This window comes from Schistocerca cancellata, chromosome 12 (assembly GCF_023864275.1).
Source record: "Schistocerca cancellata isolate TAMUIC-IGC-003103 chromosome 12, iqSchCanc2.1, whole genome shotgun sequence".
Classification (NCBI taxonomy): domain Eukaryota; kingdom Metazoa; phylum Arthropoda; class Insecta; order Orthoptera; family Acrididae; genus Schistocerca; species Schistocerca cancellata.
Window position 1 is genome coordinate 41,787,450 of NC_064637.1, and position 18,296 is coordinate 41,805,745.

General features: G+C 43.1%; 1 protein-coding gene and 1 non-coding gene across 2 annotated transcripts in view; one reads left to right on the forward strand and one right to left on the reverse strand.

Moving 5' to 3' along the window:
- Positions 1-18,296, reverse strand: part of LOC126109433 (uncharacterized) — a 129,144-nt gene that overhangs the window by 88,497 nt on the left and 22,351 nt on the right. The window lies entirely within an intron of this gene.
- On the forward strand, positions 11,083-11,157 carry Trnas-uga (transfer RNA serine (anticodon UGA)). Its single transcript has one exon. It is a non-coding gene; the product is annotated as a tRNA-Ser (tRNA).

The following is an 18,296-nucleotide window of genomic DNA, read 5'->3' on the forward strand; positions in this document are numbered from 1 at the left end:
CTTCCGCTCACGCCCCAACATCGTGCAGCCCGCCTCCAGTGGTGTCGCGACAGGCGTGAATGGAGGGACAAATGGAGACGTGTCGTCTTCAGCGATGAGAGTCGCTTCTGCCTTGGTGCCAATGATGGTCGTATGCGTGTTTGGCGCCGTGCAGGTGAGCGCCACAATCAGGACTGCATACGACCGAGGCACACAGGGCCAACACCTGGCATCATGGCGTGGAGAGCGATCCCCTACACTGGCCGTACACCACTGGTGATCGTCGAGGGGACACGGAATAGTGCACGGTACATCCAAACCGTCATCGAACCCATCGTTCTACCATTCCTAGACCGGCAAGGGAACTTGCTGTTCCAACAGGACAATGCACGTCCGCATGTATCCCGTGCCACCCAACGTGCTCTAGAAGGTGTATGTCAACTACCCTGGCCAGCAAGATCTCCGGATCTGTCCCCCATTGAGCATGTTTGGGACTGGATGAAGCGTCGTCTCACGCGGTCTGCACGTCCAGCACGAACGCTGGTCCAACTGAGGCGCCAGGTGGAAATGGCATGGCAAGCCGTTCCACAGGACTACATCCAGCATCTCTACGATCGTCTCCGTGGGAGAATAGCAGCCTGCATTGCTGCGAAAGGTGGATATACACTGTACTAGTGCCGACATTGTGCATGCTCTGTTGCCTGTGTCTATGTGCCTGTGGTTCTGTCAGTGTGATCATGTGATGTATCTGACCCCAGGAATGTGTCAATAAAGTTTCCCCTTCCTGGGACAATGAATTCACGGTGTTCTTATTTCAATTTCCAGGAGTGTATGTTACATAAATGGCCGATCTTTTTACTGCTCCGACTTAGAAGCCTCAATTTTTTTACATCACCAAGGGACCATAGGTCCTAGTACAAGACAGAAATTTCAACTTTATATGTCTACACTTTCCTGAGAAAAAGGGTCTTTAACAATCAGATAGACAGCAAGACAATCCTATAAGGGTTCCATTTTTACTGACTGAGGCACAGAACCTTAAAAAGGGAAAAAAAGAGAGAGCCTCCAATATCGACCGTCAGCACTGTGACACTTACCGAGTAGCTGAGCTTCTGTGCGGCATGCAGGCGCAGCGTGGACAGTCTGCGACACCTGTTGTAGAGCGCACGGAAGACACGGGATTTGGCAGGGCGAAACACACGTACATTACGCAAGTTCGGGAGATCGCAGAAAGTCCGTATTGCCTCCCCGTCAGTCTTTACGCCCTTCCATGTGTCATCATCGTAATCACTGCTGTACCTGTCACACAGTAATATGCTGACAGCAGATACTTTAACAGTGTAATGAACCTAATTTCTCCAGAACTTTCACATGTTAACCAAAATTTTTGATTCCGTATAAATGTTGTCCAGATTTAGGTTAATTTTCTGACATATATTTCTCATCTGTAGGTATATTTGAACGTATCTTCTTGCCAAAAAAACTATTTTCCCATTAATATATTTTTATTATTCATGCTGATCTATTTCGTAATATCAATCTCGTACCATGAAAATTAGTAATCACATTTGTCAACTTAAAAGATCTAAAACATATTTCCAATAAATATAAGATTGTTATGCTTCTTCATGCAAACAAAATTTCTGTCTTCAGTTATAGTTTCTCTAATTTTACTATAAAAAATGAAATATATTCTATAAAATAACAAGAAGCTTCTATTTTTCAGATCATCAAAATCTTCAACCATTGTTATTAACCATGAAGGCTATAATTCTTCGTTTAAATAAACAATGTATAAATTAAATCTGAAAAACAATTTCAATTAAGACAGCCGCGTTAATTCTAACTTAGACTATAGCCTGTTCTAGAGGGTACTGGAAGGTGGACTCTTGATACATAATGTATTTTTGACATCAAGAGGGAACACAGCTGCTTCAGTCAGCATTAGGTAGTGTTAAGACAGAGAAAGGTGTGTTTAGCATCTACCAAGTTTGGTCCCTGTTGTTCTCTGATCAGTTATGGTCTTTGTATGGCTGAAGCAAGTTGCTCAAAGTGTATTAGAAAAGTATCATATATGTGATAGTAAATTATGTTTCAAGTACATGAAAATAAAAGAAGAAAATGATTAAAAGCAATATAATACTCCAGCCACTTTTAAATGACCCTGGACAAAATCTTTCCAACAGCTTACACAGGAACCAAGGAACCAAACCTAACACTGAGACCAGCTTTGCAAGATAAGTACTATCTACCTGCAAATATAATGCATTCTCTCTCCCATATATTTTGACGTTGTCTAAATTATGAGATAGTTATTACTGTAACAATTGTACTTCATAATATATGGAAAATAAGTAAAAGGAATTTGCATTGTACAATGGAGAGTAACATTTGGGAAAGACAGTTTCTATTCAAAACGTCAACACTCCGCATCAGCCTACATTTAGATTCATCTGCATCTACAAGGTTACTCTGCAATTCACACTTAAGTGCCTGGCACAGGGTTCATCGAACCATTTTCATACCACCATTCCACTTTCGAAAGGGACGTGGGTAAAAGGAACACCTAAATCTTTCCATTCGAGCTCTAATTTCTCTTATTTTATTATGATGATCATTTCTCCCTACGTAGGTGGGTGTCAACAAAATATTTTCGCATTCTGAAGAGAAAGCTGGTGATTGAAATTTCATAAATAGATCTCGCCACAAAGAAAACCGCCTTTGTTTCAGTGACTGCCAGGCCAAATCGCGTATAATATCAGTGACACTCTCACTCCTATTGCACGATAACATGAAACGAGCTGCCCTTCTTTGCACTTTTTCGATGTCCTCCGTCAATCCTACCTGGTAGGGATCCCACACTGCACAGCAATATTCCAGCAGAGGACAGACAAGTGTAATGTAGGCTGTCTCTTTAGTGGGTTTGTCACATCATCTAAGTGTCAATAATCAAAGTTACATCACCCATTAAAACAGAAGCAAACGAGAAAGAAAAACTAAACAGTAACAAACACAGACAGAACTTAAAAAAAAGAAAAGAAATTGGAAGGATCAACATGGCCATTAACTTCCAGAACCACTGGCTCCTTCACATGGCAACAAAAGGAAAGGCTCTTAAAAGTTATTTGCAAACCCATTGAGATTTATGTGATAGTCAGCACAATCACCTGTAGCAGATGGCTACAACAAGCAACAACATACACTAAGTGATCAAAAGTATCTGGACACCCGCAAAAACATACTTATTTCATATTAGGTGCATTGTGCTGCCAGGTACTTCATATCAGTGACATCAGTAGTCCTTAGACATCGTGAAAGAGCAGAATGGGGTGCTCCATGGAACTCACAGACTTCAAACGTGGTCAGGTGATTGGGTTTTACTTGTATCGTACGTCTGTACGCGAGATTTCCACACTCTTAAACATACCTAGGTCCACTGTTTACAATGTGACAGTGAAGTGGAAACGTAAAGGAACCCATACAGCACAAAAGCATACAGGCCGACCTTGTCTGTTGACTGATGGAGACAGCCAACAGTTGAACAGGGTCGTAATGTGTAATAGGCAGACATCTATCCAGACCATCACTCAGGAATTCCAGACTGCACCACGATCCATTGCAAGTACTATGACAGTTAGGCGGGAGGTGAGAAAACTTGGCTACTCATAAGGCACACATCATGCCGGTAAATGCCAAACGAAGCCTCACTTGGTGTTGTTGTTGTTGTGGTCTTCAGTCCTGAGACTGGTTTGATGCAGCTCTCCATGCTAATCCATCCTGTGCAAGCTCCATCTCCCAGTACCTACTGCAACCTACATCCTTCTGAATCTGCTTAGTGTATTTATCTCTCGGTCTCCCTCTACGATTTTTACCCTCCACACTGCCCTCCAATGCTAAATTTGTGATCCCTTGATGCCTCAGAACATGTCCTACCAACCGATCCCTTGTTCTAGTCAACACAAACTTCTCTTCTCCCCAATCCTATTCAATACCTCCTCATTAATTATGTGATCTACCCACCTAATCTTCAACACTGGAGACACTAAAAGGTATCAGATAGATTATATAATGGTAAGACAGAGATTTAGGAACCAGGTTTTAAATTGTAAGACATTTCCAGGGGCAGATGTGGACTCTGACCACCTGTAGATTAAAACTGAAGAAACTGCAAAAAGGTGGGAACTTAAGGAGATGGGACCTGGATAAACTGAAAGAACCAGAGGTTGTACAGAGTTTCAGGGAGAGCATAAGGGAACAATTGACAGGAACGTGGGAAAGAATTACAGTAGAAGAAGAATGGGTAGCTTTGAGAGATGAAGTAGTGAAGGCAGCAGAGGACCTAGTAGGTAAAAAGACGAGGGCTAGTAGAAATATTTGGGTCACAGAAGAAATATTGAATTTAATTGATGAAAGGAGAAAATATAAAAATGCAGTAAATGAAGCAGGCAAAAAGGAATACAAACGTCTCAAAAATGAGATCGACAGGAAGTGCAAAATGGCTAAGCAAGGATGGCTAGAGGACAAATGTAAGGATGTAGAGGCTTGTCTCACTAGGGGTAAGATAGATACTGCCTACAGGAAAATTAAAGAGACTTTTGGAGATAAGAGAACCACTTGTATGAATATCAAGAGCTCAGATGGAAACCCAGTTCTAAGCAAAGAAGGGAAAGCAGAAAGGTGGAAGGAGTATATAGAGGGTCTATACAAGGGCAATGCACTTGAGGACAATATTATGGAAATGGAAGAAGATGTAGATGAAGATGAAATGGGAGATACGATACTGCGTGAAGAGTTTGACAGAGCACTGAAAGCCCTGAGTCGAAACAAGGCCCCCGGAGTAGACAACATTCCATTGGAACTACTGACGGCCTTGGGAGAGCCAGTCCTGACAAAACTCTACCATCTGGTGAGCAAGATGTATGAAACAGGCGAAATACCCTCAGACTTCAAGAAGATTATAATAATTCCAATCCCAAAGAAAGCAGGTGTTGACAGATGTGAAAATTACCGAACAATCAGTTTAATAAGCCACAGCTGCAAAATACTAACACGAATTCTTTACAGACGAATGGAAAAACTAGTAGAAGCCGACCTCGGGGAAGATCAGTTTGGATTCCGTAGAAATACTGGAACACGTGAGGCAATACTGACCTTACGACTTATCTTAGAAGAAAGATTAAGGAAAGGCAAACCTACGTTTCAAGCATTTGTAGACTTAGAGAAAGCTTTTGACAATGTTGACTGGAATGCTCTCTTTCAAATTCTAAAGGTGGTATGGGTAAAATACAGGGAGCGAAAGGCTATTTACAATTTGTACGGAAATCAGATGGCAGTTATAAGAGTCGAGGGGCATGAAAGGGAAGCAGTGGTTGGGAAGGGAGTAAGACAGGGTTGTAGCCTATCCCCGATGTTATTCAATCTGTATATTGAGCAAGCAGTAAAGGAAACAAAAGAAAAATTTGGAGTAGGTATTAAAATCCATGGAGAAGAAATAAAAACTTTGAGGTTCGCCGATGACATTGTAATTCTGTCAGAGACAGCAAAGGACTTTGAAGAGCAATCGATCAGAATGGATGGTGTCTTGAAAGGAGGATATAAGATGAACATCAACAAAAGCAAAACGAGGATAATGGAATGTAGTCGAATTAAGTCGGGTGATGCTGAGGGTATTAGATTAGGAAATGAGACACTTAAAGTAGTAAAGGAGTTTTGCTATTTGGGGAGCAAAATAACTGATGATGGTCGAAGTAGAGAGGATATAAAATGTAGACTGGCAATGGCAAGGAAAGCGTTTCTGAAGAAGAGAAATTTGTTAACATCGAGTATAGATTTAAGTGTCAGGAAGTCATTTCTGAAAGTATTTGTATGGAGTGTAGCCATGTATGGAAGTGAAACATGGACGGTAAATAGTTTGGACAAGAAGAGAATAGAAGCTTTCGAAATGTGGTGCTACAGAAGAATGCTGAAGATTAGATGGGTAGATCACATAACTAATGAGGAAGTATTGAATAGGATTGGGGAGAAGAGAAGTTTGTGGCACAACTTGACCAGAAGAAGGGATCGGTTGGTAGGACATGTTCTGAGGCATGAAGGGATCACCAATTTAGTATTGGTGGGCAGCGTGGAGGGTAAAAATCGTAGGGGGAGACCAAGAGATGAATACACTAAGCAGATTCAGAAGGATGTAGGTTGCAGTAGGTACTGGGAGATGAAGAAACTTGCACAGGATAGAGTAGCATGGAGAGCCGCATCAGGCCAGTCTCGGGACTGAGGACAACAACAACAACAACAACAATCTTCAACATCCTTCTGTAGCACCACATTTCAAAAGCTTCTATTCTCTTGTCCCAACTATTTATTGTACATGTTTCACTTCCATACATGGCTACACTCCATACAAATACTTTCAGAAATGACTCCCTGACACTTAAATCTATACTCGATGTTAACAAATTTCTCTTCTTCAGAAATGCTTTCCTTGCCATTGCCAGTGTACATTTTATATCCTCTCTACTTCGACCATAAATAATGGAGGATTGAACAGTGGAAAAATGTAGTGTGGAGTGACGAAGCACGGTACACAATGTGGCGATCCAATGGCAGGGTGTGGGTATGGCGAATGCCCGGTGAACATCATATGTCAGCGTGTATAGTGCCAACAGTAAAACTCTGAGGAGGTGGTGTTATGGCGTGGTCGTGTTTTCAATGGAGGGGGCTTGCACCCTTTCTTGTTTTGTGTGGCACTACCACAGCACAGGCCTACATTCACGTTTTAAGCACCTTCTTGCTTTCCACTGTTGAAGAGCAATCTGGGAATGGCGACTGTATCTTTCGACATGATCAAGCACCTGTTCATAATGCACGGCCTGTGGTGGAGTGGTTACACGGCAATAACACCCCTGTAATGGACTGGCCTGCACAGAGTCCTGACCTGACCCCTATAGGCCACCTTTGGGATGTTTTGGAACGCCGACTTCGTGCCAGGCCTTACCGACCGACATCGATACCTCTCCTCAGTGCAGCACTCTGTGAAGAATGGGCTGCCATTACTCAAAAAACCTTCCAGCACCTGATTGAACGTATGCCTGCGAGAGTGGAAGCTGTCATCAAGGCTAAGGATGGGCCAACACCATATGGAATTCCGGCATTACCGTTGGAGGGCGCCATGAACCTGTAAGTCATTTTCAGCCAGGTGTCCGGATACTTTTGATCACATAATGTATGTGGAGCAAAGCAATGAACTCCAGCTATACTAACCAGTCATATCTTCAGCCACTTCCTACCTCTGTCCACACCTCCCTCATTGTTACTACTATTTTTTTCGTCATTTCATTACTTTCACTTTCCATCTCTGTCTTTTGCAGCTACTTGGAGTATCCACGTTATTCACTGTGCCCAGCTCTGTGATAGAGTATGACGTATCACAATTCAATTATTTATTTTAATGGTGAAATCTTCTAAAACACTGTAGAGTCTGCTTGTAGCTGCTAATCTTCTAAAACACTGTAGAGTCTGCTTGTAGCTGCTAATCCTCACATACTGTGGAATTAAGGTACAACCAGTTTCGTGATAATGAATCACACCTTCAGGCTAAATTTCGCTGGATTAAATTAAACCATTAAATTAATATAATCTTCCAACATTCTACAAGGCACATATCCTGGCACCACCAAATGCAATGGATGCTGACAGATTCATCAATAATCTTAGATCATTAAGGGACATCACTGAGGGACATTCTAATTTGGAGCAATGCTGAACTCCTGATATTACTTAGAAAAACAGGTATCTCGGATGCAATGAAGAAATGATAACATTGTGTGCAGACGCAACTGAGACAGCTGTTTTTCTAATTAATATCAGATGTTCAACACTGGTCCAGATTAGAATGTCCCTCAGTGACCCATAATTATCTACAATTATTGATGGATCTCTCAACATTGATTGCATTAGATGATTATAAAATGTTGGGAAATTGTATTGGTTTAATGGCTTAACATAATCCAGCCAAATTTAACCTGAAGATTCAATTCCTTACTGCAAAACCAGTTGTATCTTGATTACACAACAAATAAGGATTAGCAGATACAAGCAGACTAAAAGACTGACAAAGCAATTTTTTAAACAAAGTGGTCACTATGCACAGATTAAACTGCGGTTCCCCACATACATAACTTGTGTTACTTATTTTAACCTTATCTCCAGATTATCAATCAGATTATGGTAGCTGAAGATAAGAAAAATGCAAGCTACATACTGCAAAAGCAGAAGGAGGAATGTGAAGAATAGTGAGTGACAACTGACAAGCAGGAAACAGAAAGTTAAGCAATAGGAGAAAAATTTTTAGAACACTTAGACGCTGAATTGGCATAAATCGAAGGACCTGAGGGTTTCAAACACTTAAAACTATTGCTGTCATCCAACAACATAAGTGCTGTCGATACAAATAAAAAATAAAACTAGGGTAATGAGCAAGCAGACAACTCACTCCATTTTCAGTGTGGGCGATAAAAGGAAAATGACGAAAAAAATCACTGTAGTGTGTTTGTGAGCTTTAAGCTCCACAAACCATTTTTTAATAGTATTCCTACGTATGATGTATAGAGACAGACAGACAGACACACACACACAGAGAGAGAGAGAGAGAGAGAGAGAGAGAGAGAGAGAGAGAGAGAGAGAGAGAGAGAGAGATATACAGGATTCTGGAGGAGTTTTGGCATTTCAAGGTTGGCCTACATGAAGAATAACACAGTATGAGTGATAATGGGAGCCAGCATCATGATAATTGATGGAACAGGAATAAAATACCTATTGGGCTTGGCTATCTGGAAAGGGTAATGACCATAGTGAACCACAGTTTATTATTTACTGAACACAACATTTGTCTTGGCTTTGTTTTGTCACCTTTTGTTTGAGGTATTCCTTGGGCTATGGAGTTGGTGTGCAGCAGCGAATGTTATGACACCATAGCAAATGCTGAGAGACCTCATTGCCAACTGGAAGCCTGAGGAATATGTGAGATGCAAGATTCCAGGAGCCCAAAATGAACAATGCCAAAGACGAGATTCTCAAGCTCGGATGTACATTTCAGGAACTCTCTTGTCTGTAGCCTCCGGGTAGACTTCTGATGATAACGTCTGAAGAGATGTCATACACTGTTTAACAGAATCAGCAAGAACTCCAGCCGACTGATTTACACAGACTGGGGTAAACAACTGCTTTGTGTGGTGTAGCGTGTCAAAGAACTGTTCACAAAACCCAAAGAAATTCTGGTCATATGAAAGGCTGTTAGTGGCACCAAAGGTGCCAGTCCCTAGCAAATGAGACAGGGACTGAAACTGAGGGTAGCAAAGCAAAAGCTGAAATGCTTAACCGAGTTTTCAAATGTTCCTTTACAAAGGAAAACCCAGGAGAATTACCCCAATTTAATCCTCGACCCACCGAAAAGGTGAGTGACTTGAGTATCAGCATCAGTGGCATTGAGAAACAGCTGAAATTGTTAAAACGAAAAAAAGATTCAGGGGCCAATGGAATCCTTATCAGATTCTATTTGAATTTGCAGCTGAGTTAGCTTCTTTTCTAACTATAATTTACCATAGATACGTTGGAGGGGGCGGGGGGAGGGGGGGGGGGGGGGTTGGAAGGAGGCATAGGCCATACCTGTCTACAAGAAGGGCAGCAGAAGTGATCCACAACACTACCATCCAATATCCTTGACAGTGATTTGTTTTAGACTCTCAGAACATATCCTAAGCTCAAACAAAATTATGTATCTCTAACAGAATGACGTGCTCCATTGCAACAAGCACAGATTCCGAAATCTTCGATCATGTGAACCCAACTTCCACTTTTCTTACATGAAAGCTTTGGATCAAGGAAGTCAGATTAATGCAGTTTTTCTTGATTTCCTGAAAGTATTTGACTTAGTACCACACCTATGCTTATTGTCAAAACTTAGTTCATATGGGGTATCAAATGAAATTTGTGATTGAATTGTGGACTTTTTGATAGGGCAGACATAGTATGTCACACTGGATGGAGCATCATCATCAGATGTAGAAGTAACTTTGGGTGTGCCCCAGGGACGAGTTTTGCAAACCTTGCTGTTCGTGTCTTATACTAATGACCTTCAATTCAAGCGATATTAACAGTAACTTCAGACTTTTTTGCAGATGAGGCAATTGTCTGAAATTAAGTACTCTCTGAAACAAGCCACATAAATATTCAGTCAGATCTTGAAAAGATCTCAAAGTGGTGCAACGATTGGCAGCTTGCTTTACATGTTCAAAAATGCAAAATTGAGCACTTCAGAAAATGAAAAAACATAGTATCCTATGACTATACCAGTGAACCACTGCTGGAATTGGCCAACTCATACAAATCTCTGTGTGTAACACTTTGTAGAAATATAAAATGGAATGTTTATATAGGCTTAGTTGTGGGTAAAGCAGGTGGTAGACATCGGTTTATCGGTAGAGTACTGAGGAAGTGCAATCAAAAAGATATTGCTTACACGCCACTTGTGTGACCGGTTCTGGAATACTGCTCAAGTGAGTGGAACCTGTACACCAAATAGGACTAACAGGTTTCTTTGCTCCATGAGAGAGCATCACAGAGATACTGAAGAATCTGAATTCACAGACTATGGAAAGGAAAGCCCTACTGAATGAGGTTTTCACTCTGCAGCAGAGTGTGTGCTGATACGAAACTTCCTGACAGAATAAAACTGCGTGCCGGACTTAGACTTGAACTCGGGACCTTTGCCTTTCACGGGCAAGTGCTCTACCAACTGAGCTACCCAAGCACGACTCACGACCCGCCCTCACAGCCTCAATTCTGGTAGAGCACTTGTCCGTGAAAGGCAAAGGTCCCGAGTTCGAGTCTCGGTCCGGCACACAGTTTTAATCTGCCAGCAAGTTTCATATCAGCGCACACTCCGCTGTAGAGTGAAAATCTCCAGGCTGTGGCTAAGCCGTGTCTCCGCAGTATCCTTTCTTCCAGGAGTGCTAGTTCTGCAGGTCCGCAGAAGAGCTTCTGTGAAGTTTGGAAGATAGGAGACGAGGTACTGGCAGAATTGAGGCTGTGAGGACAGGTCGTGAGTCGTGCTTGGGTAGCTCAGTTGGTAGAGCACTTGCCCGTGAAAGGCAAAGGTCCCGAGTTCGAGTCTCGGCCCGGCACACAGTTTTAATCTGTCAGGAAGTTTCAAAGCCCTACTGGCTTATAGCATCACTGGGCAAAAGTGACATCTTGCTTAAATATTCAACTCTTCCAGACTTTTTATATACAGGGTGTTTCACAATTCATATTGCAAACTTGTAGAGATTGTAGAGGGGACTTAGTAGATCACTCTTTACAGAGGAACCCACGCCCGAAATATAATCCAATGACACTACAGAGCATGCAACTTACAAGTGTTGGCACCTGTAAACGTATGTATATACAGGGTGATTCTGTGATAATGTTACAAACTTTTTAGGATAATTTATAAGGATAAATGTATCAAGCTGAGGTAAGGACCCCTGTATTGGAAACGAACAAGTCAAAAGTTGCAAGAGAGAACTGTTCTGATACCTCTGATAGTGGAATACAGGTACTGGTACTGCTGTTGCTAAGAATGTAGTCTAGGCAAACTTTGGAGGTGATAGTACGGGCCAAAAGAAGAAAAAAATGACCAGTAAACATGGGCTGTAAAATGCATATCTTAAGAGCTGTGAGCAGTTGTTCAATAGAGAAGGCGTGTTTCACAATAGCAAAGATGAACAAGTGTTCATAGCTCCTCAAATATGCATTTTAGAGCCTGTAATTACTGGACTTTTTTTCTTGGTATGGTCCATAGTACCACCTCTAGAAGTTGCCCACCCTCCAATCTTAGCAACAACCATACTAGTAAATGTATCCTTCACTATCATCCTAGAAAGCCTGTAACATCGTCATGGAATCACCCTGTATACTGTATGCATACAGTTACTGGTGCAGACACCTAGTACTTTGATGCTCTCTAGCTTCACTGGATGATGTTTCCGGACATGGGTTCCTGTGTACAACTTTATCTTCAAAGACCCCCTCTACAACATCTAGAAGTGTGTAACATGAATTTTGAAACACCTTCCATATTTGCACCAGATCACACTTCAGTTGCTACACCTGATTGTAAACTCCTTCAGAATTTTCTAAAACCTCATCAGGATAAGAATAGGGGCAAAGAGAGGAAAAAAATGAATAGGTGCATGCACACATGCACAAGTAAAGGAGAAATGAAGGAAAACAAACAAACAAACAAACACACACACACACACACACACACACACACACACACACACACACACACACACACACACATTTCTTAATGACAGGTTGAAATAAAATGTGAACACTATTAGATGATAATCAACATATGTAACTGGACAGTACCATTGTATAAATAGCTGTAAGCTAGACTATATGAAATTGTTAATTTTACAGATATTTTGACTTGGAAAAATATGACATTTATTAATCTCATGAACAGAAGGAATAAATGAAGTTTAAACGTATCATCAGTAAGTAATGCGATGGTAATATGTATGGACTAGCTTATATGAATGCTTTAATGTATACCAGCAGATCTGAATAACAGGCTAGTGGCCTTGAAATCTATCATGTTATCATAAAAAAAACACTGAACACCAGATAAAATCAGAATATTCCAATAATTTACGCTGAGCTGACAGTGCTGTCAAATCCAAGTTTTTCCATATCCATGTTAGACTAATGAAAGTAAAGATATCACACTACCATTTAATGCCAAACAATTGTACAACACACATTCTATATATTAGTAGATTTCTTACTTGATATGGAATTCCATATCAGTCCACAACTCCGCTTCTCGGGATAACGTTTTCCAACGACGGCACACTTTCTGCACCACATCTACTAGCTCTCTGAAAGACAAGTGAGAGAATATCTTTAGCAGTATAACATCGGGCAAGTCGTCGACGCTCAAGCGCCAGGCACCCGTGTCGTGTGCTGCATTGACAGCCTCATAGGAAACTGCAGTATCCGAGTGCTGTGCATTCAAATTAGTTGCAGACGCATCCGACTGGGGTCTTGTGTCACTGCCATTTTGCACAACAGAAGTGACAGTGAAAGGAGCAGCTTCAAGCATCTCACTGCTCTGATACTCTCTGATGTCTTCACCAGCCACGAGACACCCGCCACTGCACTCTGAGTCTGATGCCATTTTGCTGTTGTGTCTGCCTCCAGACTTATGGCACTTGGAAGGCTCTGGGGATGTGGTTATCTTGTGGATCTCTCCTAGTTATACTTGCAGGCACTGAAAGAAGCAAAGGAACAAACTGATGTTCAAATAAATAAACATTTAGTGATATGAATATAATAGAGGGAAACATTCCACGTGGGAAAAATATATCTAAAAACAAAGATGATGATACTTACCAAACAAAAGCGCTGGCAGGTCGATAGACACACAAACAAACACAAACATACACATAAAATTCAAGCTTTCGCAACAAACAGTTGCTTCGTCAGGAAAGAGGGAAGGAGAGGGAAAGATGAAAGGATGTGGGTTTTAAGGGAGAGGGGGTAAGGAGTCATTCCAATCCCGGGAGCGGAAAGACTTACCTTAGGGGGAAAAAAGAACAGGTATACACTCGCGCGTGCGCGCGCGCCGGATGGATGTGTGTGTGTGTGTGTGTGTGTGTGTGTGTGTGTGTGTGTGTGTGTGTGTGCAGGTGTATACCTGTCGTTTTTTCCCCCTAAGGTAAGTCTTTCCGGTCCCGGGATTGGAATGACTCCTTACCCTCTCCCTTAAAACCCACATCCTTTCGTCTTTCCCTCTCCTTCCCTCTTTCCTGATGAAGCAACTGTTTGTTGCGAAAGCTTGAATTTTATGTGTGTGTTTGTGTTTGTTTGTGTGTCTATCGACCTGCCAGCGCTTTTGTTTGGTAAGTCTCATCATCTTTGTTTTTAGATATAAATAAACATTTAGACGCGCGCGCATACACACACACACACACACACACACACACACACACACACACACACACACACACACTCTTTCGAGCATGTGATCAACATCTACAACTGCAATATACAAAAAAAAGGTCCCTATTGCCACTTATGTAACACATGACATTGCACTTCAAAGCACGTACCGATTGCTCTCATTTTTCACTAGGCCCAACATTATTATTTACTATACATGATGCACACGCTATGCCCAAACTCGTACAGGGCTTGGTAGATTAACCTGCCACGAGTAATGCGTATGATGGGCAAACATCTATTAGGCGCACTACGAATGTAGTGGTGTGGACATGTTGGGAATGTGGGTCTCATGGGGAGTGTGCAAGGGATAAGTCCCTGCAGGCACACTATCCTCTGTGCCCTCGGTGGCTCAGATGGATAGAGCGCCTGCCACGTAAGCAGGAGATACCGGGTTCGAGTCCCAGTCGCGGCACACATTTTCAACATGTCGCCAATGAAGTACATCAGCACCTGTTTGCAGCTAGGGTGTCCATTTAATTATCATTTCATTATTATTTACCCCATTATTTATTCAACATTAACTTTAAATGTACACATTCAACTTATTCCCTTCTCCTTTTCCCCACCTTGCATTGCCATATCAGTTTACAGAGCACTGTTCAGCTACTTATCAGTGTCAACCACGCTACTTTCTGTACACAACTTTCCACAAACAACGTATTAGTGTAAATCCTGTTCACCTGTTACTCTGTGACAGACAGGAATAGGAACGCTGAAAATCTTGATCTTCACTTTAGTTTAGTAACAGCTCAAGCTCAACTGACCTTAAAAATGTGCAACAACACTCTTACAACTTTTTCTTTAAATCTCCATTTTTCTTCATCCCTTTTCCTTTACTCTTGTACGTTTTGATGCCTATGTCATCATCTGTGAACCTCTGCCATTTCTGAAGAGACATTGTTTAAAGCTTCAGTTTTACAGGAAAAGGGGGGGGGGCGGCACCACTTGCTGTGCAGTACACAATGTATTGGGTTGGTGCACAAGTTTATAGTGTTTTTGTTTTGCTTGTTGGTATTTCAGTTACTATGGGTTTATTTATTGATTGTCCTCTTATTTCTACTCCACTGTCGCTATTCGAGTTTACATGTTGTCATTTGGAGATAGTGAGTGGAGACATTTTTTTTCCTTCACGATGCAAGAAACAAATAGGTATCACACGCACCCAAGTCAAAACTATAGAACACAAAGACAGAACAGTTAAAAAACGACCATATGTCAGTCTCTATTGACATAATAGAAGACAGCTAAAAACAGGCACGTGGAAAAAGGGCTAAAAAAGACACCACACTAAAATGAGGGTCCAGAACTAAAAATTAAATGGCCTTTGCCATATTGCTTTGGCAGATAAAAAGTAAGATGCAGTCAACAGCCCGCGCGTCATTTGCTAAAATGGCCGATAACTCAGACAAGAATCCCAAGCAGGAACATAAAATGGTTAAGAAAATGGACATTCCATCGGGAAGTGGCAGACAGTTAAAACTTGGGCGCAATGTGTACAATGTAGTGGGGTGCACCACTTATCAAATGACGACAGCTAAAAAGGCAGTGCCCAATATGCAGCCTAGTCAAAATGACCTCCTCCCAACAGGAGGGACAAGAGGAGGTCGTCCTAGCCGCCAGGAGAGGCTTAATAGTCCTGAGCTTATTCCCGTGAAGGGAGGACCACTGGCGATGCCAAAGGGACACCATCTCCTGCCAGACGGCAACACAGAGATCGGAGGGGACAGAGGAACTCGCAGGCTGAGGTACGAGGATTGCAGCCTCGGCAGCAGTATCATTTCCTGGCAGACCGACACGATCGGGAACCCACAGAAACATCGTACTGGCTCCACCGAGAGTGAGCGAGTGACAGTTTTCCTGGACACGCTGCACTAAGGGATGGGCAATGTACAGCACGCATAGACTTTGAAGGGTGCTGGCCGAGTCTGAGCAGAGGACACAATTAAAAAGGCCGTGTCGCCGGATGTACTCCGTGGCCTCGTACAGGGCGAAGAGCTTGGCCTTAAGTACTGAGCAGTTTGCTGGGAGCTGATATCGAAAGACGTACTATCGCGAAGTTCCACGTGAAGGTCGTCAAATGGAGGCGATAGACCGAGGCTGGAGTAGTGTCCTTAGGAAGCGAATGAAGGCCAAAGTTAACACGGGTCGCTTCACAAAGCCAATGTGGTGTAGGGCTCACACCCCCCGGGAAAGTTGCAGGTAGTAGTGAAGTTAAGCCACCGGAGCGTGTGGCGAAAGTGGACTCCAGGAGTTAACAGAGAAGAGAGACGCGCCCCATACTGGCGATCAATGGAATCGTCGAAGGAGGCGGCATAGGATGGTTGGCCACACGTGGCAGACAAACGGCACGCATACCTGCTGAGGAAAAAGTCACGGCAGTAGGACAGTAGTAGTTCAGCAGCTTCAGCATACAGACTGGTCTAGTGTAAAAGGCACCCGTGGCCAAACAGGTACCACGGTGGTGCATAGTGCTGAGATGACATAAGAGGGATGGACGTATAGATGCACAAACAAAGCACCCATAGTCAAGTTTCGAATGGACAAGGGACCGGTACAAACAGAGAAAGCTGGTTCGATCCGCATGCCAGGAAGTACCATTGAGGACACACAGGACACTGAGGAACGGAGTACACCGGGCTGCCAGGTAAGACACGTGGGCGGTTCAAGGCAGTTATCTATTGAGCACAAGTCCCGAATTTCGTAGTTTGAATGAACAGAAGGGCAACAGGCCCAAGATGTAAAGATGGTGGGAGAAACCATTTGCGCCGCCACAAATTCATACAGACGGTTTTGTCAGTGGAAAAGCGAAAGCCACCGTCGATGCTCCAGGAGTGAAGGTGAACGAGATGGCGCTGAAGATGCCACTCAGTGTGACAGGTCCGTGGAGAACTGCAATAGATGACAAAATCGTCAACAAAAAGAGAGCTACAGGTGCGTGGTGGGAGACAGGCCATTATAGGGTTAACGGTAATAGCAAAGAGGATGACACTCAGCACGGAACCCTGAGGCACACCGTTTTCCTGGATAAAGGTGTCCAACAAGGCAGAACCCACACGTACCTCGAAAACTCGGTCTTTTAAAAATGCCCGAAGGAAATATGGCAGGCGGCCACAGAAGCCCCACATGTAAAGAGTACAGAGGATACCAGTTCTCCAGCAGGTGTCGTAGGCCTTCTCTAAATTGAAGAACACTGCCACAGTCTGGGATTTCCGCATAAAACCATTGGTGACACGGGTGGACAAAGCAACGAGATGGCTCACTGCAGAAGGTCACACTCTAAATCCACACTGTGCATTAGTCAGTAAATTGTGAGACCTTAGCCACCATACCAGTTGGGCAAGAATCATACGTTCCATCATCTTGCAAATGCAGCTGTTAAGAGACATGGGGCGGTAGCTAAAAGGTTTTTGTCCTTACCGGGCTTAGTTCTGGGTATGACGGTGGCTTACAGCCAGTGTCAGAAAAATGTGCCCTCTGCCCAGATGCGGTTGTACGTGTTAAGCAGAAAGTGCTTGCCCACAACAGAAAGGTGCTGCAACATCTGAATGTGGACGGCATCTGGCCCCAGGGCAGAGGATCAGGATGACCTAGATCCCTCAGAGTATCATAGTACAGGCGGCACTGTAGCACTCACGACTTGTAGAGGAAAAGGGTATCGTCTGAGCCTCCTCCATTCGTTTCTGATGGAGGAAGGCAGGGTAACAGCGGAAAGAGCTCAAAACTTCCGCACAATGGCGGCCCGAGGTGTCGGGGATAGTAATAGGGTCCACAATGACATCATCAGCTACTGTCAGGCCAGAAATTGGGGAATGGAGCTCAGTCCCTGAGAGCTGTCGGAGGTTGGCCCACACGACATAGGAAGAGGTGGAACTGTTAGAGGAACTAGTGAATGAAATCCAGCTAGCTCTTTTGCCATCCCGAAGAATTCAATGACACTTTACACCCGTCTGTTAACAATGAATGCAGTTTGTCATCGTAGGATGGCAGTTAAAAACATCTCCGTGTGCGAATTGCATTTCAGCATGCCTCAAATCACCAAGGCACTGGGATACGGCGTGGTAAAGAAGACTGGAACGTTCTGCAGTGGTAAGGATAATGTTTATAAGATACTCCACCTGGTCATGACAACTCGTGATATTATTCAAAGATCGCCAGGGAGGAGTAAAGGTGCCGGCCATCCTTAGGAAGCTGCCATTCGGACGTGCACGTGGATGGGGTGGAGTCAGCAAACGGATAGCACACGGGAAATGGTGGCTCGAGTAAGTGTC